Source organism: Megascapheus bottae, chromosome 7 (genome assembly GCF_031878675.1).
Source record: "Megascapheus bottae isolate mThoBot1 chromosome 7, mThoBot2.hap1, whole genome shotgun sequence".
Classification (NCBI taxonomy): Eukaryota; Metazoa; Chordata; class Mammalia; order Rodentia; family Geomyidae; genus Megascapheus; species Megascapheus bottae.
The window spans coordinates 47,638,946-47,659,517 of record NC_143515.1 but is presented as its reverse complement, the minus strand read 5'-3'; the positions used below and the strand labels follow the sequence as shown (position 1 = coordinate 47,659,517).

At 37.4% G+C, this 20,572-nt stretch overlaps 1 long non-coding RNA gene and 1 other non-coding gene across 2 annotated transcripts in view; one reads left to right on the top strand and one right to left on the bottom strand.

Moving 5' to 3' along the window:
* Positions 1-20,286, bottom strand: part of LOC150060754 (uncharacterized) — a 57,690-nt gene extending 37,404 nt beyond the window's left edge. The window contains exon 1 of the long non-coding RNA XR_016536153.1: positions 20,093-20,286. This is a non-coding gene — a long non-coding RNA (uncharacterized LOC150060754). The remainder of the gene's footprint in view (positions 1-20,092) is intronic.
* Positions 5,320-5,485, top strand: LOC150060755 (U1 spliceosomal RNA). The gene has a single exon (XR_016536336.1). It is a non-coding gene; the product is annotated as a U1 spliceosomal RNA (small nuclear RNA).
* Positions 20,287-20,572: the final 286 nt, after the last annotated feature.

Here is a 20,572-nt window from a genome sequence, read left to right as displayed (position 1 = left end):
ATTAGTAACACAAAACCTTTCAGACATTTTTGATATAATTAAAAGGCCAAGATATGGAGAATGGACAGTATTTGATTCCTGATCAAGAAAGACTTTGTTAGTTCCTGTGTGGAGGCTGAGTCCTGGGGAACTTTCTCTGTGTCCTGGAAGGACCCATTCCTCTAACATCTCCTTATCCCACACCTTCGCCAATCCTTTCACAATACCTGAGATCATCAGCTTTGCCCAGACTTCCTATGCCCAATAGGAAGCAGAATGCGCCACTGGAGGAGATGGGGAAGACGTAGAACTATCATAGCACTAGAACTCTTACAAACCCTAGCACCATGGGCAATATGGTGCCAGATGCCCTCTGAGAAGCCCCAGGGGAGACTGCTCCCTACATGGACAGTGGCCTGGCTGTTCCATGACCCCACTCTTCAGGGCTCAAAGGATCAATATCTAGTCATTATGAATAAGTATGGCATACAAGTTTAACATTCCATGAGATATTCAGATATTCTGACAATCAGTGCTTATAGATAAATATCGCTGTCTTGCCTCTCCTGTATGAAATGCATTCAGATCTAATGGCTCTGAATAGGTTGGGAATGGGAAATGAGCTTCTGAATCTGGCTTAGAAACACAGAATGCTCTCCAAGTAAAGTAATCATAATGTAATATTCACTCACTCATTCATGCAAGCATCGCTTCTTGTGTATCAAGAATAATGTTAAGGAACAAAATTGATTTTAAAAAATGTCTTCCTAAGTCGGGTAGAGAAGAGAGGAAAACAAGATGAGGGGTTGGGGTGGGGGGAGGGAAATGGGGACCAAGACCCGAGAAAGGATATCAATGTATGTGAAGTAATGCACCATGTATCTGGCAAATGTAATGTAACCCTTCTATTAATTACAAAAAAAAATACATAAAAAATATCTTCCTAGAGCCAGGAGTTTGGCCTAGTTGTAGGATGCTTTGCCTAGAATGCACGAAGACTGGGGTTTGAATCCTTGGTACCACATATATAGAAAAGCCAAAAGTGGTGCTGTGGCTCAAGTGGCAGAGCACTAGCTTTGAGGAGGAAGCCCAAGGACAGTGCCTAAGCCCTGAGTTCAAGCCTGGGACTGGCAAAAAAAAAAATGTCTTCCTATATGAAGCTTATCTTGTCATGAGGAAGAGATTCTTTTTGCCAGTCCTAGGGCATGAACACAGGGCCTGGGAACTGACCTTGAGCTTTCTCAAGGCTAGCACTCTACTACTTAAGCCACAGTACCATTTCTAGCTTTTTCTATGTATGTAATACCAAGGAATCAAAGCCAAGGTTTTGTGTGTGCTAGGAAAGCACTCTACAACTCCTGGCCCAAGATTTTTTTAATAATGAAAATAAATCATATAGTATTAAAGCCTATAGATTGGGGCCTCTGAAGGCATACTTTCAAAAACACCTATTAATTTAATTTGGGAAAAGTTTCCTTTGTAAGTAATTTTAAGAAGACTGAGGATATGGCTCTGTGTTTGAGTGCTTGTCTAGCATGCAAAAACATACTGGTTCAGTCCCCAAAACAACAAATATTACTTAAAAGAAATTATTTATTGTAAAGATTACAAAAAGATTGGAGAAAATACTCAGTAGACTAAGACCTACAGAGATGATTCAAATGTCTTCTTTTGCGTGTTATGTGGTATGAATTTTACATAGTCAATTGTGCTTGTAAATAACATACAGGAAACATAAACATAGACAGTAGATACAATATGACCTTAGGGGGATTTCCACTCTGCACACCAACATTGTTTGTTTGCTTCTTAACAAATGCAACTTGTTACTAGACTAAAACTAATACAAATAAATTTCAACATTAAAAATATATAAGGTACAATATGAGTTATGGGAGAAAAGAATAAAACAGAAAGAGTGGCAAAGAGTGCTGGACTGGATGATGGTTGTAAGAGATCATTTTTGTCTTTTATTATGCACATGATGGGGCTGGAACTCAAGACATGCACACCACCTGCTCAAGGCTGGCACTCTGTGACTTGAACCACAGCTCCAATTCTGGGTTGGTTAATTGGAGATAAGGTTCCTTGGACTTTCCTACCCGGGCTGGCTTTCAAATACAACTCTTAGATCTCAGCCTCCTGAGTGGTTAGGATTACAAGTAAGAGCCACCAACATCCTTCTGAGAGTTCAATTTTAACTACAGTGGTCAGGAAAGGCCTTACTAAGCCATTGATACTTGAGCTAAGACTTGAAGAAGATAAGGAAAACAGTCACATGAATAACTGGGAGGAGATCACTGCAGAGGGAAACTTCAGGACACTAGGAAAATAGCGTGCCTGAGATTTTCTGTGACCAAATACAAGGGCGGCATGCCTGATCTGAGCGGACAAGAGATGGGCCAGTGGTACATAAGGCTGAATCTTCAACTCTGACAGAAAGCCTGCTTGACGTTGACACAAAAAGGGAAACCACCAAAGGATTAAACAAAAGAGGGGCCACGAGTTACCTGTTAACAGGTTGTTCTATTTGTCATGTTGAGAATAATCATGAGGAAGGAAAGGTTGCATCATCGGATTTAGTAACTGAGAGTAGGGGAGAGTAATATAGCTAAGTGGTGCTGGCACGAAGTGGCATTGCAGATTAGCTGGCAGTAAGTGGACACGCTCTGGATTTGTTTCCTGTTCCATATTTCTAAATGGATTGCATACTAAGTGCAAGCCAAAATAGGGGGTGAGGGCAACTCCAAAATGTCTAATTGAAAAAGAAGTTGTCATTTATTGAGGTACTGAACAGCTTTAAGATAAAAGAAGGGGCCAGGAAAAAGGCTGAGTGGTAGAGTGCTTGCCTAGCATGCACAAAGACCTGGGTTCAATTCCTCAGTACCACATATATAGAAAAAAACCAGAAGTGTTAGATGAAAGGGTCTCTAGGATATGGAAACAAGAGCTTTATCTTGTGTGATTGTTGTTCTTAATGTACTATGTTATTTCTCTTTTCTTTTGTTGCCCTTTGGTTAATCTCATATTGTTACTGTATCTGACTTTGTTACCTGGTATATTGTATATACTTTAATTTGAAATAGGAAAGGGGAGAGGGGAAAACAAGATGATTGGGAGTCCAGAAGTTGGCCATCATTCCACTGGGCTGAAACCAAAACCAAGGTACACTTGTGCCCTGTCTTCACACTCAGAGTGAAGGACTCATTGGGAAGTCTTTTCATAGCTTATCCTTGACTCTGTGTATGTCTCTTTTCTCCTATACTCATAAAATCCCTTTCTTCTCACATCCCACCTTTTGCCTCTCTCTTAAGAAGATGTGATTATAGTTAGAACCCTCACTGATAATCTAGAATAACCTCCCAAACTCTAGGTCTTTAGCTTCCTTTTACTACACAATGTAAAAACTTTCATAAGTTCCATAGATCTACATTTGGATATTTGTGTAGGTCACTATAATGCCTACCATAGTCAAAACTGTAGTTGTGATCTTAACAATAATACCTGTAACAACTACTGCTGTGTGCCACATACTATATACTAAGTTTGCATTTTGAATGAGTGATGAATGAATTTAGTGAGCTTTCATCATTTGCATTCCTCAGGAATATTTCTCTCTGATGCAATGAGACATGCCTTGATCTCTTCCCAGTTTGTTACTGAAAACGAGCTTTTTTTAAGTAATAGAACTTACTCTTCTAGAATAATATTTGATCAAGTTTGTTAAACTGGGAAGGAGGTAGAATCCTTTGGTCAAATTATTGAGATAACATGCACAAGAGAGCCCTGGATTCTTATTCAATTTAAATCTTACTATAAACTTCTAATTGCCTCCCCAACATGTAAAATAATAAATCCTGGTGGGAGATCGGCACTGGCTGTGAAGGTGGTTAATGAGAACTGGGGTAGGGAATTGAGTCACCAGGGCCAAGTGAGGTCCTGAGGGTGCAGATCTGAAGGCCAGTGCAGAGCAGGATTTCCTCAGACTTTTCATCCCCAAAAGCCTCCTTTCTGATTAAGTCCCAGGAATGCTTTCTTTAACAACTTTCATTTAAGAGCTTAAATTCATGAGGGATATTTATCAAAAGACAAAGTATAAGTGATTTTAAGGAGGGTGAAAATAACAGCCAGTCTGGGCACAGGAGCCACCAAAATAAAGCTGTTTCCAACATCCTCCCAGTTTAGTTCATCCAGGTAACTAAATGCTGGTCAATTGGGCATCAAGGAAACTGGTTTATATACAACTTCTAACCACATCCTAAAAAGACGAACAGCACATACTTCTAGTGATAACTACAGTTCAAACTTCTGTCTTATAAGATAGCAAGTTAAGAATGTCTATGCAACAAGATAAAATTCTGAAATGATCAAATAAATCCTGGATTATCTTTTCCAGAGGCATCCATGTTAGAATAGATAGGTAGACAGATGGGAAGGAGACAGAGTATAGACAGATATAGATGATTAAGATACTAGATGATTGATAGATACCAAATGACAGAGATTAGTTATAGAAAAAGATAGACAGATAGATAGATAGATAGATAGATAGATAGATAGATAGATAGATAGATACAGGTGTTCTTCTAACTTGTATAAAACATGATGACTTTAATTTATCTGTTACTTATAGTTAAATCTGATCCAAAGTGACATTAAAGATATTTAGAAGTAGATACTACAGACACTAGCACTTTCAAAGATAATACCAAATATTGATTTATTGATGCATGGGAATTAGGTGAGCATTAGCTAGTTATTGCATGGTAGAGATCCAGTAACCCTCTGTTCATAATGGCATAGATTTGGTCAATCATAATTCTTGAACAGAAACCCCTTCGCCTTTCTAGCAATTAGTTACCTGGATTAACTAAACTGGGACATCTTCATGTGCCCAAAAGGATGATAGTATTAAGGGAAAGGGAAGAAACTGATTACAATGGTAGTTGGTTTCTTCTTGCCAGTTTCAGCACTGTCCTACAGGAGAAGTTTAAATCCAAACTATTCAGTTTTCACTTTTTCGGGTATTAAATATCCCTGTCCAATTTCTCTATTATAGTAGCTCATCATGTCACATCACACTGTATGATTGATAACATCTGTTCTCTCATGGAACCACCTTTGTTTCTGTGACTAAGAAATATCGATTTTTCCCTACTAGACTAAGCTCTACAAGTCAGAAAATACAGTGGTTTTGTATCAATGTATCCTCAGGGCAGTGCATCACATCTAGCATATTGTGGATTTTTGATAAATAACTGTTGGATAAATCATTTTTAAAAAACCTCATGGTTGAAACCAGTAAAAGGGAAGATATAGATTGTTAGAAATAAAAGAAAGACCCTTATCTGGCAGGGGAGATGGTAGAAAACCACAAAGGAGGTTTTCCCAGGGCGAGGCTTATCCTTTGCACTCCAGATATGCTGTCCTCTGCAATTTCCCCAAATGTGAGAAACTCAACTGCATAATTTGTGGTAGTGGCAGACTGTGTTCACACTCTCTCCTGGGGGAAAAAAGAGAACATGTGGATGACAAGCAGGCAAGGAGTTCAGATAAACAGACCCTAGAAGAAAGTCAAGATAAGATTCATTCTGGCCGATACAGGTGTACAGTAGTAGAACCACAAATATAAAATAGTACAGATAGAATTTGGGTCGGACTGTTAAAGGCACTAGTAACTAAGGTATATTTAACTTTTACCATATAGCAAGTGGAAATTACTAGGGGATTTTTACATTGACAAGTGACAAAATGAAAATGGTAGTACTATCAGAGGAGATAAAGTCAAGAAGGACACTCACGTAGGAAAACTTCCCATTTACAGATGGGGACGCTGCATCCCAAACAATATAAGTGACTTATTATACTATCTTGAAAAAGTTGTGTAGAGGGTTTTCAATTCCACATGTCAGTTTATGAATACAACGCATCCTAGTCCATGTCCCACGCCCTTCATCATTTTCCCCATCTCTCCCAACCCTACTCAGCCCTTCAATCTCCCTACTTCCATTTTCATATATATACATTGAATATTACGCTGAATTGATAGCACTATATGTCAGATTTTTGACTGTTCATTTCACTCTGACACAGATACAAAAATGGATGAAAAACACAAGACAAAGAAAAAGATGAAATCAAAAACATCCAAGTTATAAGCAAGAATTCCTTTTTTTTTTTAAGGGTATCGTCATCAGATAAAATGTACTCAAGACATCCTTGTGAAACAAACTCTGTCATGGCCTCACTGATCTTTTTCTCCTGGGATTGTACATTTCCATCCCTTTCCATTGAGTATGGGCTGCTTTCTACCTAATGGAATAAAGCCACATGTTCACAATAACATCACAAGACACAGCAAACTTGAACTTACAATCAGAAGCTCCCTCTTGCTTGCTTTGAAGCAACCTGATGTCTTTTGAGTGGACTCTGAAGAGATCTTACTGACAATTACCTAAAATTGACCTTCGGCTGACAGCTAAGGAACTTAAGTTCCTGCTCAGAAGTCTAAATGATGTGAATCTTGCCAGTAACCAGGTGAACTATAAAGCAAATCCTACTTTAGGAAGATTCCTTCCCCAGAAGATGGTTTCCTTGCAAGCTTTGTGACAAACCCTGAAGAAAGGAACCCTGATTGGTGGCACCCAGATTTCTAACTAGTAGAAACAGCAAGATAAAAAAAATGTGAATAGTTCTAAGCCACTAAGTTTGTGGTAACATATTTTAGCAATAGACAACTGGTACAATGCGATCTAAGAGAAGAGGCTAAGTTTGCTTTGAGGTAATGGAGGAATCCAAGGATGGATTAAGTATTTGTGAAAAGAGTAAGCTGGTGGGTAAAAAATGAACCGAAAAAAAGAAAAACACATAGAAGATTTTTACCATGACATACGGCAGTAAAAAATAAAGTGAAATCATGCATCTAGAAATAAAGACCCCCAAAAAAGGCTTTAAAGGAAATTTGAGTAACACAAATAGGATGTGCTCTGAAAAATGAGTTTCTCTGAAGAAATAAAATTCATAAAAGCACCAAGGAGACATTAACAATGAAGTGGGAAGAAGAGAGTAAAGAATTAAAACTATTATGCACAGACTTGGAAACAAAAGTGAAATCTAGCAGCTTTTAGATTTTTGTCCTTTGTTCCTCAGATTCTTTCCTTTACAGCACTATCTAACTCATAAGTGGCACATCTCCAGTGGTCAAAGTATACTTTAAGAATAATAGACCATGACAGTATTATTTTAGAATGTTAGCACCATCAATTTGGAATAATATAGCTAGAAACATTTTCCAAAACCACTCTTCAATTTTATCTTCAAATTTTGAACTCCTGCTTTTAAGAAGTTAAATTGAATTCTTATGCAAATATTACTTTTTTAATATGAACAAAATTCAATATTCTAGAGGTCACACATAGAATTTTATTTTCCTTTAAAAGAGAAGTTCAGGGGCCTGGAGTTTGGCCTAGTGGTTAGAGTGTTGCCTAGCATGCACGAAGACACAGGTTCGAGTCCTCGGTACCACATACAAAGAAAAAAAGCCAGAAGTGGTGCTGAGGCTCAAATGGTAGAGCTTCTAGCCTTGAGAAAGTCCAAGGACAGTGCTCAGGTCCTGAGCTTAAGCCCAGGACTAGCAAAAAAAGAGAGAATTTCAGTAGCTAGTCTACTTTCAACCTATTTAGTCATTTGAATTTCATCACAGAACAAAATGACAAAATATAATTGACATCCCAGGGCATAATATTTTTGGAAGCCATCTTTATTTCAGCAAAGGGTTCATGAAATTTCTGGAGAGTCTATTCACTAAGAGATTTTTAACTCAGACAAAGATAGGTTCACTTGACACAAACAGACATGAAATAGTTAAAATATGAATAAATACATTTCTCACACCCATGAAAGGAACCTTGCTTGCTTTTTAGCTGTTTGGACTTAATTTACTTTTTCCAATTATACTGAGGCACAATCAACAAATAAAAATTGTACATTTCAAAGTATACAACATGATGTATTTATACATGTATATATATGTGTACATTTATGTAATTATATATGCATGCATTTAAATGTGTATATGGGATGATAATCACAATCATATTAACTGTCATCACACCTTTCTCCGTGTGTCTGTGTGTGTAGAGGGACACTTAAGATCTATTCTCTTAGAAAATTGGTCATTAGACCTCCAAGACTTACTGAGTTTTTAACTTAAAAATTATATAGTCTGATCAACCCAGTTGAGTTTTATTTTTGCCTATTCTTACTTTTTTTTAAAACTCTTATTCCCTTCTTCTATGAGTTCAACTTTTTTCATTCATTATATAATTGAAGTTACAGCCATAATAGAAAACAATGTAGAAGATCCCCAAAACAATTTAAAATAGAACTACTTTCTTCAGATATATAAGTATATATTCCTTCAGATATATATATTCATTTATATGTCCATATATTACATATGTGTATATATATGCAGAAAACAAAAATAGTATAATGAAGAGATATCTGCCCTCCCATGTTCATTGCAGCATTTTTCCCCAAAACAAAGATACAGAAATAACCTAAGTATCTACTAATTGATAAACTGGTAAGTTTAGATGGACAGTGAAATGAATGATCCTGGAAGATGTTGTACAAAGTAGTATTTGTCATAGACAAATAGTACCTTGCTGTGCCCTGGCCTTGTTACCTTACCATGGCTCTCTTGACAACAGGATTGGGTTACCCCATTTGACTTGCAGAAATGGCACATGCCAGTCCCATGCTGAATCACCACCCAACCCCCTTGTGTTTCTGGTATACACCATGAGAAAGATACCCCCTAGGGAGATGCTGGTTCCAGGAAAAAAGGTATTTTCAGACCACATTTAAACCAAACCTGCCACCAGCCACTCCCAGATAAACTCAACCAAGCATTCACAAAGAAAACAAATCTCAGGAAAGCAAATCCTTCCTGGCGAAAGATCCTCTATGAATGTGGGTCAGTGGAACCCAGATTTTGAGAGGCAAATTATTGTTTTAATTCCAACAATAACATAAAAAATACTGTAAGTGGAAACCCTAGGTGATCGTTTAAGAACTTTTGAATTAAAATGTTCTGCTCCACAAAAACATGAGAAGAGGTATCAAGGTTCGAGAAGTAATGTACCCATTACCTGAGCAATGTAACTGTTACCCCTCTATGCATTATCCCAATAATATAATACAATTTAAAAATGCTATGCTTTAAATCCTACTTTCACTCACCTGCAGACTAGCAGATAGAATCTGTAAAGCTCCATAATTTCATTGCAGAGCATACCAATACAAGAGCCACTTAATTGTTTCCCTGAACTCAGCTGAACTATGAAAGAAAGCATCAAAGAGCTGTAGGTGCCCAAGATGTGTAATGTACAGAAATTAAATGACTATAACCACCAGAGGGGGCAGAGAGCAGTTTGCTTAACTAGCAGAACTCTCTTAATACAGTCATTTGAGATATTGACTGCTTTTCTACCACTCATCCATTTTATCCTTTGATTTCTTTTGGAAGAATTTTTCCCCCCCGCACATGATTCAGTTGTGTATGAATGTTAATTAGGAGTCTTATCCAAACAGATGGTCCTAAATCTCCCCTCAGAGAAAACAGACACTGACTAGCCACTTCTGCCACCAATATCACACAGATCAGCCTTGTCTTGTTGGGTGATTCCAGATTCTGGTCTGCTCTTGGTCTAATGATCCGGTCTTTTCCTGTAATCCTGTATCTTCCCTCCCACCTTTTTGTCACTGTAAAGTTTCTAGAACTGCTGTCTGTTGCTGGCAACCAAAGACCAAACGGTATCAGAAGGAAATATGAGAAGAGTATTAAGAGAAGAAAATAGGGGTGAGAAAAAGAATGAAACAGGGGTGAGAAAAGGTAAGAAAGGACCAATCCTGTGTTCATTTCAGTGTCTAAATTTGTGTTTGCTGACTAAATCTAAAATTGAAACATCTCTGAGAATAGTCAGCCCAGGGACAGATAAAATAAGTATTTCCACCCTGGAAAAATGTTATCCAAATTTCCCAAAGATGTTGTTAGATATATGTAGAGTGTGCTACCATTTGTATTCTAAAATATAAGCTTCTTGCTTTTCTGCTCTTTTATTACCAGTACTCGACCCTGAACCCAGAAACTTGTACTTTCTAGTCAAGCATTCTACCACTTTAGCCATCTTGGTCTGTTTACCATTTGAATACAGTTTAATTAAATAAAGCACTTGTTCTTGGACAATGCCATTTCAGTTGGCTTCTAGAAACCTAGGAGCCGTCCTAGGTTGTTGAATTGCACCAATAGAAAGTCTAAAACCATCTGGATATTTCAAGATTACAAGATGGACACTGCTGGATCTTTCCCACAAAGTTTCTACAAACCCTACAAAAACAATTTTTAAGCGAAACTGGATTTTCCATGCATTTGTACATACTCTTAGATTTTTTTTTCATTTTAGTGATATTACTCCATTTTTTTATTTTTAATGGTATTATTTCTTTTTCCTCCCAACACTAAACTCAAACTTTCTAAACCTAAATTTTTTCAATGCTTTTTGTTTTCTCAACTCAGGTAGTTTCTCAAGTCTAATCCTTAATTCCTCTGACCCAAAAAGGCATTTTCGCAAGCCAGGCTTGACCTGCTCTTCAGAACCATCTTGAGTATATAAGAATAAGAAAGAGCAGGATACCAGGCCCAGGTGCTCCAAGGCTCAGCCTGCCTGGCTTGCAGACAAGCTGCTGACCCTCCAACCAGCTCCCTCATCATCAGTCTCCACCTGCACAAATACTGCAAGCGCATCCTTCATTTTCTTGACTAACTTATCAGCAGCTCCATTAATATTCTAAATTATCCTCTCTGGAAGACAAATGGTAAAACCATTTGTATTCTTTAGACATTTTCTAGTCACAAAAACATGGCCTCAAGCTCCCTGTTATCAATTCTTAGCAGGTCTTTCTGCAATTTCTAGGCTAATAATCAAATGAAATCTGTCAGTCTCCATGAGCCTATTCTTTCTCTCTTACTGTGTGCCAGGCAATTGCAAAGATTCCTAGCCCTGTGAAGCTTGTGATTCTGGTAGATGAAAAAAGACCTTAAACAAACCTTGAAGCTAAACTTAGAGAAAATCAGATGGTGCTGTATGCTTCAGAAAATAAATAAATAAAACAGTATGGAGAAAGAAAATGCTGACATGGGAAAGACTACAGCGGTCATCGGAAGCCACTAAAGACTTCATTGGAAAGATGACCATTCAGCCACTCAGAAAAATGTGATGTGATAATCCAGTCACACAGAGTCATGGGAGAAGAACCATGCCTCTGGAGAGAATGATTTATGCTGAAGCCTTTAAGTCGGTGCATGAGGTTGTGTTGGCCAGGACTGTACCTTAGTTTATTTTCTTGTACCATTTTTTTCCTCTTCATTCTATATTGGTCTCTGTATCAAATCAACCCTTAAAAGAATCTCATTGCAACTGGGAGTGTGCTTGCCTAGCATGCACAAAGACCTGGGTTCAATTCCTGGGTACCACATACATAGAAAAAAACCCAAAGTGATGCTGTGGCTCAAGTAGTAGAGCTCTAGTCTTGACAAAGTCCAAGGAGCTCTAGCCTTGAGAAAGGCCCCGAGTTCATGCCCCAGGACTGGCACCAAAAAAAGACAAGAAAACAACAAGAATCTCATTGCATATCCAGTATCCATCTCTTCTCCTAAGGGTCCCCATCTACACTGAGCTAATGAGTCTACTTCCACAGTCAAGTACATATACTCATCTTGTGTAGGCATGCCTGCATCTACAGTTCTAAGAGTCTACTGCCATCTGTAGTTGGAGAGTTCACAGACACCTCACCAACAATATGCTCCAAACTGAAACACTATCTTTCTGACTTAAACTTTATTCTCTTCCTACACCCACCACTGCTGGAGGCCTGCAATACAGATAAGGCTCCTTTCGAGGTAGGCAAGTTAGACTAGGACAGGCAAAAAGAGACACAAAATAAAGTGACAACACTGATGCATCAACAGTGGGACTTCATGTGACCACCAAAACAGAAAAAAAAACACCCCAAATCAGCTGAACTAACATAGCCAGTAGAGACAATGACTGTTAACTGTCCTTGGCTTCATTATAATTGCACCTCATCTTGTGGAACTGACTATTTCCAACACATGTCTGATGTCATGACACATGAAACAAAAAGAGAATAGGCCTTACTCTAAGAAAATCCTGACCCATTCCGGGAATTATCCCATCTGTGAGCATCAAAACAATATTCATCTTTTAATGGACATAGAAAGATCCTCAGCACGGGCATGCCTGTAACACACGAAGTCTCAGCAATGTCATTAACCTCATTGTGCCTGCCACTTTCATAAGAGAATGTTACACTCTGCTGTCAGTCTGACCCAGAAAAGATGGCACCACAGAGCTGTTATCAATACAATACCTCCATTATTACATCTATCTCTTCCCAATCAACACAAACACACATACCTCTGCTACCACCATCACTATCATAACTCATAGTCTGCTTCAAACATTTTGTTTTTAATTACAAAGTTAATTTCTATAGTCTTTTAGAAACTTTATGAGATATGTTACTAATAGGTTAGACTACAAAATTTAAGGAAGCTTTAGTTGTGCGTAATTTTTCAGACACATTTTCACTTTGATACTGTTGATATGTAATCCATATTCCTAATACATAGATCATGTAGAGAGAGAAACACAGAGCTATCACCCAGATGGCACCTCTGTAAGAGCAGTACTTCACTCAGACCACCTCTCCACTGATGTTAAAGATACTATGGTAACACAGAAGGAAGGAGAAGAGAAAGAATCCAAAAGGTAAGAGGAAAAGAAGCCAAATCCATTACAGTATCATCACTTGCCAACTTCCAGCATGAGTCCTGGGCATTCTTGCCATTTACACGGGAGAGTATGTTGATAGATGACCATTAGGAGTGGGATAACCAGACTGAACTGAGCCCAAATGCTATCTCCATTGAGTAACAGAATCTTCTCCTAGGACTCTACATCACAGTAGCTATAGGATTTATGGATATTTTGATCAAAAGTTGGAATCTGTTTGAATTAACAGTTAAGCTCCTATCCTCTTTTCCAGCTATCCCTTTCTACCTTTAAAAGCAATTACTTGCATATGACTTTATTCAATCACAAATACTCAAAGACCATGAAAGACAAACAGTAGGGCCAGAATATGAAAATGCAAAAGTAATTAAGGATTATTTTACACACATGGAGACACACATACAAATGAAGTTCCTTTACTTAGATATCCTCTGAAGCCATTGAAAACTCTTATTTTACAAATCTTGAGATTTAGAGGTTAACACACTGTGTTACTATAATCCTGTTTACCAACTGAAGAATTCAAGGCAAAAAGTAAAAAGTAATGTCAAAGGCAGGCATTGAGTCTAAGTCTTAAACTTCATCTATTTTCACTGAACTTTTTTTTTTCCATGCCTACATGTTGCATTTAGCTCAGAGTTGAAACTGCACATCTGAAAAATGTTCAAAGGGATCTAAGACCTCTAGCCTATCATGATGGTTGATTTTCTTTCACAAAATAGTACTCAGGAAACACTTATTTTAAAAACACCCAGCTATGACTGTAAACCTTCCCAACAAGGGCAAGGTACGCTGTCTGCTTCCTTTTGCCTCACAAAGCTCTCAGAGCTGCTGACTGCTTGGATAAATGCTGTCTGGATCTTCTTAATTTCTGAATGAGTTCTTAGTATCGCTCTCTTGAGCCTGTACCCCTCTCCCTCGCTCTCTTTCTCTCTCTTGGTATTGTCATTGTCTTTTTGCCCAGAATTTCCTGTGTAATCGTCTGTTCCATGATTGGCTTTTCTGAAACCAATCTTCCTTGTCTTTTGTAATTATGTAAAGCTGTTCTCTTTGCAGGCCACACACAGTAGATATCCAAAACCTGGAGAGAAAACACCCTAGTTGTAATTGTAATGGATTTCAAACTCCTATTATTCATGTTGGAGAGAAAACACGCAGTGAGATTTCATTACCCATTTTCTTTGAAACTCAGAGGGGAAAAATAAGTAGTACTTACACTTATTTTATTTTAGTAGCCTTTGTTATCTTCCTTATTAAGAATATTTTAAACACGGTCCTATTTTTATGTCCACCTGACTGAATTAAACTAAACTGAAGTCCTTTAGTTGAACCTTGCAAATATAAGCAACACTAACCTTAGCTTTACCCTCCAATTAGCCAAATGACCTCATTTCTCTGGGACAGCCCAAATTTCAAAACCAATAATCATTTTTGAAATCCTGTACCTCAGTAGTAACAAGACTACTAACTGTTGATTATTATTCAAGTCCTGTGCTAATCTAATTAAGTGAAATGGAAATCCAATTTCAAGCATTGTTGTACACATTTGCATATGACACAAGTCGTCAAAAATCTGTCTAAAGTTAAATGAAGCCCATGTACAGTAAGTCCCCTTACCAATTTGACTTTGACTTTTCTACCCAGTTCTATTTTGAAATATTGCATTCTCAACACCTGCAAATCACATCTGCAAGCCACTCTGCAACAAGGACTTCCTGTAAACTTGTATTTCTCAGGAAAGGATATTCTGAAAATGTATCCTAAAAAAGGGAGATGAGCTAATAATAATGCCATACTTACAATCAAGTCAATATTCCCCTTAGACTTTAGAAGGAATGGGAAGTAGGAGATATTTCTTTTTAAATATTTGAAACTTATACACCAAAAAGGAATCTGTGCTGAATTGAACTCATCAAAATACAAGGCACATTTTATCTTTGAAAATAAGAGGATGTACTAAAGTGAACAATAAGAGGAAGCATGATAGAGTCCAGCACTGATTCCCTCCATCCTAAATATTCTCACAGGATTTTTAATCCACTCCAATAGAAGAGCCAGCACCCTGATTCCTACATTCCACAGCAAACCAGGTAAGATCCCTTGACCTCTGCATTTGATGGAGCAGCCCAATGTCAACCAAGAAAAGACCTACATATAGAAAAGCCTATGACCTATCACCAACTATCACCAACTTTTATTGGGATCCTGGAAAATGACTCAGGATTCCATTTATTCCTCTCAATTTTGCATTTAAAGTATTTTGTTTGAAGAGCATGTGTCTAGAAAGCAGACAAAAATGTTCTACTTGTATTCTGCCTGTACTTCATGATTTACCAATAGCAGTTAACAAAAGGAAAATAAAATATAAGGGTGAATTAAATGTGTAAGGAGAGAGAATAATGGGAACAGATGCAATAAACAGCAAGCTTTTAGAAAGAGCCATCATGCCATGGGAAAAAAATTGATTGCTTTTATACTAGGAGAGAATTCCAAATGAAGGGCTGGAGATACATATTAGCATTTGAGGTTAGGCATTCGACACAGTGTCTCAAAAGATAATGAATTATTCTATGGGTGTAGCTCAGTGATAGAGTACCATGCAAAAGGTCTGAGTTCTATCCTTATCACCCTCCCCACACAAAAGATAGGTAGATGACAGACAGACAGACAGACAGACAGACAGACAGACACACACACACACACACACACACACACACACGCTGGCAGGCAGACAGGCAGGGAGACACAGATAATTCAGAGGGACTTTTAGACAAGAGTCGCTAGTATAGCTTAGTGGATGTTTGACCATGTTCTTGGCATGTTACACATGAATTACAAGTAAGAATATAATCCCTTTGCCTTTGAAAAATTTACATTTAAAGAACCACAGCAACCCAGGAAACAAAAGAAACTAAGATTAACCCTTTATCCTAGGGTAAAAATCTATATTACAAATATTTGGCAAAAATTTACAAATTCTCCTAGAAAAAAATGCCTTTTGGAATCTCTTCTCCCATTTATACATTAGGTCAAATTGCAAAAGTAATCTAAGACACCCATTACTATTGTATATACTATGAACAAAAAATGAGAAAAGTAGAGGAAGGGGTGTGTCAGAAGTGGATGAGTAGTAATCCCTCCTGGCCACATCCCCTCCAGCATCTGCTGTTATTCGTTTTCCTGATCCTGGCCATTCTAACTGGAGTGAGGTGGAATCTTAGAGTTGTTTTGACTTGCATTTCTTTTATGACCAGAGATGTTGAGCATTTCTTCATGTATCTATAGGCCATTTTTGTTTCTTCTTCAGAGAAGACTCTCTTTAAGTCTTTGGCCCATTTTTTAATGTGATGGTTGTTACTTTGGGGATTAGTTTTGGATTGATTCAATTTTTTGAGCTGTTGATATATTTTAGATATGAGGCCTTTGTCCGTTGTTTGGTTGGTGAAGATCTTCTCCCACTCTGTAGGCTCCCTAATTAATTTACTAGCTATGTCCTTTGCCATACAAAAGCTCTGCAGTTTAATGCAAGTCCCACTTATCCAGCCTTTCTTTTATTTGCTGTGATTCTTGGTCCTTGTTAAGAAAGTTGTGGGAGTGCAAACTCGTTCAACCACTATGAAAAGCAATATGGCAGTGCCTCAAAAGGCTAAACATAGAGCTCCCTTATGACCCAGCAATTCCACTACTTGGCATTTACCCAACCATCCAGAAACTAGGGCATACTCAATCCACTAGCACAACAATGTTCATTGCAGCATTATTCACCATAACAAAAATATGGAACCAACCTAGATGTCCCTCAGTTGATGAGTGGATCAACAAATTGTGGTATTTGTACACAATGGAATTCTATGCTGCTGTCAGAAAAAAACGACATTGCCCCATTTGTTAGGAAATGGAAAGTCTTAGAAAAAATCATATTAAGTGAAGTAAGCCAGACTCAAAGGAAATTAGGTTCAATGGTTCCCCTCATTTGTCATAATCAGTAGAAACCTTGGGCTCTACTAGCAGAGATCTGCAATAGAGCAAAACCTTGATACATAAGGCCATATAGTATGAAGCTAATTGAAAAGACCTCCAGGATATTGACACAAAAGGATACAATGAATGATTGTTGTCCTTAATGTACTATGTTATCTCTCATCTCTTTTGCTATCCCTTGGTTATCTCATATTGTTACAGTATCTCACTTTGTTATCTGATATATTGGATTTATTTGTAGTTGGTTATTTGAAATTGGACAGGGGGGGGGAGTGTGGAGGGAGGGTAATGGGGACCAAGACATGTGAAAGGGTATCAATATATGTGAATTAATGCACCTTCTATCTGGCAAATATCATGTAACCCTTTTATTAATTACAATAAAAAAAGAAAAAAAAGAAGTGGGTGAGAATTTTGAAAGGAATGACAGTGATCTAAATGCATTATATTCAGAAACTGCTTTGTTAAAATATCTTCGTACAACTATTAAAGATTGAAAAATATAAGCTGATTCCTTCCTTCATGTATAAACACTTGTGTCTGCATAAATACCTAGAAATTGGGTGGTTAAACCATACATTTCTGTTTTCTTTTTTTTTTTTGAGGAATCTCCATATTATTTTGCCTTGTGAATCTTTTTCTAGACTGTGAATGGTTAACTGCTCATCTTACTTACCTCCCAAGGTTGTGAGGAGCACAAATAATTAAAATTTGTGAAAGATAATTATAAATAGCAAAGTACCTTGTTAACATTAGTAGCAGTGATTATACTCAGGAAAGCCAAGATTTCAAAGCTAATGGATGCAATTCTCATTTAGAGACCTGCAGGGAAGATGTGCATGAGAAAGGATTGTACAAATCTCCGTTAATCACTGACCTCAAAGACCACAGCACAAGACCACAGTGGAGAGCACAGTGGAACAGAATCAACATAACTGGGATGCTGTCTGACCTCCATAATTGAGAGAGCTATTTGAGGAAAACCAAATGATTTATGGTTCATGCCTCATTAGTCATTTGTTTTGAGCTCTTCCTATGACAAGTCAACTATTTGTTTAAAAAAAAGATATCATTTCTCTAAAGTTACATTGACAAAATCAAAGAGTCCACAATATTCAGACCCAGAATGTGGATTTGTGCCACAAGATCAAAAGTATTCAGAGGAGACCCAATTTAAATAAACACATTGTTCACTGTTAAATTGGATAATGAGTTAATGAGTTAATAATTTTAGATCTTCTTGAAAAAATTCAGCTACCATTAAATTTTTCAGATTATTTTAGTTCAAAATTCTAGAATCTGTAGGATCCTTTATGTAGTTTTTGTTCCTAACCAACTGAAGAAGTTGGAGCTTAAAGAGTCTAGAAATTCATTGCACCGTTGAAGTGATTAAAAGAGTACTGTATAAACACTTCGTTAACATCAGTAACACTTTTGTGAGCCTGTCAAAATTAGAAATATAAAAATAAGCAGAAGGCTGAGTGTCATAGGCCATACCTATAATTCCAGTTTCTTCAATGGTGGAGGCAGGAGTCTGAGTAAAACTTTGAGATCCTATCTATCTGAAAAACAATCTAAAAACAAGAACTAAGTATGTGGCTTATGTGGCAAGATCCTGAGTTTGACAACCCACACTGATGAGAAAAGAAAAAAAAGCAGAATTATGACACAAAACAGAGGGGGTTTTTTTGCACAATCTGATATAAACATAAAAATATTTTTATTTTTATGTTTTTCTGTCAGTCTTGGGGCTTAAACTCAGAACCCAGGCACGGTCCCTGAACAGTTTTTTGCTAATGCTCTAGCACTTACAGCCACATTACCACTTCCAAATATTTATATTGTATCAACAAATTACAGAGCAACTAGGTAACAGCCATGTTTCAATGAGAAGGTAATTTAACAAAAATTCAGTACATGTGAAATTATTAAAAGAGCTAGAAAAGTTAGTCAGGCGATACTAATAACTAGGGCTTTTTGTTTGCTTGTTGGTTGGTTGGGTGGTTGGTTGGTAGTGGAGCTTGAATCCAGAGCCTGGGTACTGCCCCTGGCATCTTTTGTTAAGACTCTAGCACTTTGAGTCCTGTCTTCCAGTGGTTTATGGGAGATAAGAGTCTCTAGACTTTTATTCTCAGGATGGATTTGGACCCAGATCCTTAGATCTCAGCCTCCTGAGTAGTGAGGATTCTAGGCATAAGCCACCAATGCCCAGAATAATTAAGTATTTTGTATTGTTGTTACCTAGGGGATGTTTTTGGCTTCAAAGTCACTCCTCCTAAGCTATCATCCTTAGGCTACTTAGTACTATTGTGTACTGACTGCAATTCCACTCTCCCAAACTAATTGCCAGAGTGTGTGAGTGTGTGATGTGCCACCTGAATACTGAAGATAACTTCATTTTTAGGACTTGGCTTGCCAGCTGACATTTTAGTAGAAAAATATCCACTCTCTCCTTCCAATCCTACAGATACACAGTTCCCTGAGTCATCATCCAAGCTAAACACTTATTTAACAAAGATAACTTATTGTCTTCTAGTCTCTATCACGTGGATTAGTTGTGATATAAGTGACTAGAAGTGAATGCTGAGTATAGTAAACAATATGTAGCCCAACATGTTAGAAGCAATTTATTGATTTATATATATTATATACAAAATATAAAGCACATTTGTGTATATTATAAACAAATCTGAGCATTTTGAAAGGTTAAAAAATATACAAGATAAGAATTTCTCTCAGAAGTAAGACATGGGAAGTGCAAATGAGAATTACCAGTATTCCACAGAGAGAAATACAGTGATGAGATTAAGCAGGAAGTTCTGTAAGTCCTAGAAAGCAGTAGGAAAGTTGGTTTTCTGTTAGGTAAGCTATAATCAATTGCTTCTCTTCCTCAGTTACAAGATTATTTCAGGAATGAGGAGAGCATTTCTGGTTTGAGGAACTTCTCCAGGGTCATTGCAGACTCAAAGCCTCAGCTAAATCTTAACTCTCCAAGTAGGTGAATTCTGTAGCAGCAAATGATTGTACAAATATGCTTCATCTTTACCAAGTCAATCCTCCTCTTCACTTCAATTATAATATTATCATAATGTGAAAAACAGAGATTGATAAGCAAAGCTACACAGCAAATTGTAACTTTAAATAAATGAAGACTAGTAGAGTGATCTCAAAGGGAGGGAGCAAGATAAAAGACATCACTGGTTTGGGGAAGAAACAATTGAAAAATAAATAATAAGACTAATTCATAGTACCTTGATCAGGATAGACAGCAGACAGAAGGCCCAGAAATCATGTCTCTATGAGACTCAACTGTTCACTTCACTAAGGCTTTTTCACATGGCAAATCAGAGAAATGTTTCTGGCTAATAAGTTTCTTAGTCATAGTTTGTCCTTTTTTTCCAAGATATCTGTGGCCAGAGACTTCTCTGTGGCCCATCACCACAGGTTACTCAAATCTCATTGATAATCAAGTCTTCATAAGTGACTAACGGCCATAATGGAGAGTCAGAAAAGAGGAATGAACTATATTGTGATGGCATACTATTCAAAGATGCCTCCAGTTCTAAGAACCACCCTTTGTTTGGAAGGACTCTCCATAATTCTTAAATAAATTTCTATAGTAGAATTTGGTATCCCAAGAAAGAGCTTTTGTTTAGATTCAGGATGTAAACTGAACTTTCACAAAAAAATACTGCAGAGGAGGGCTTTTCTACCTTACAGCGAATTGTTTG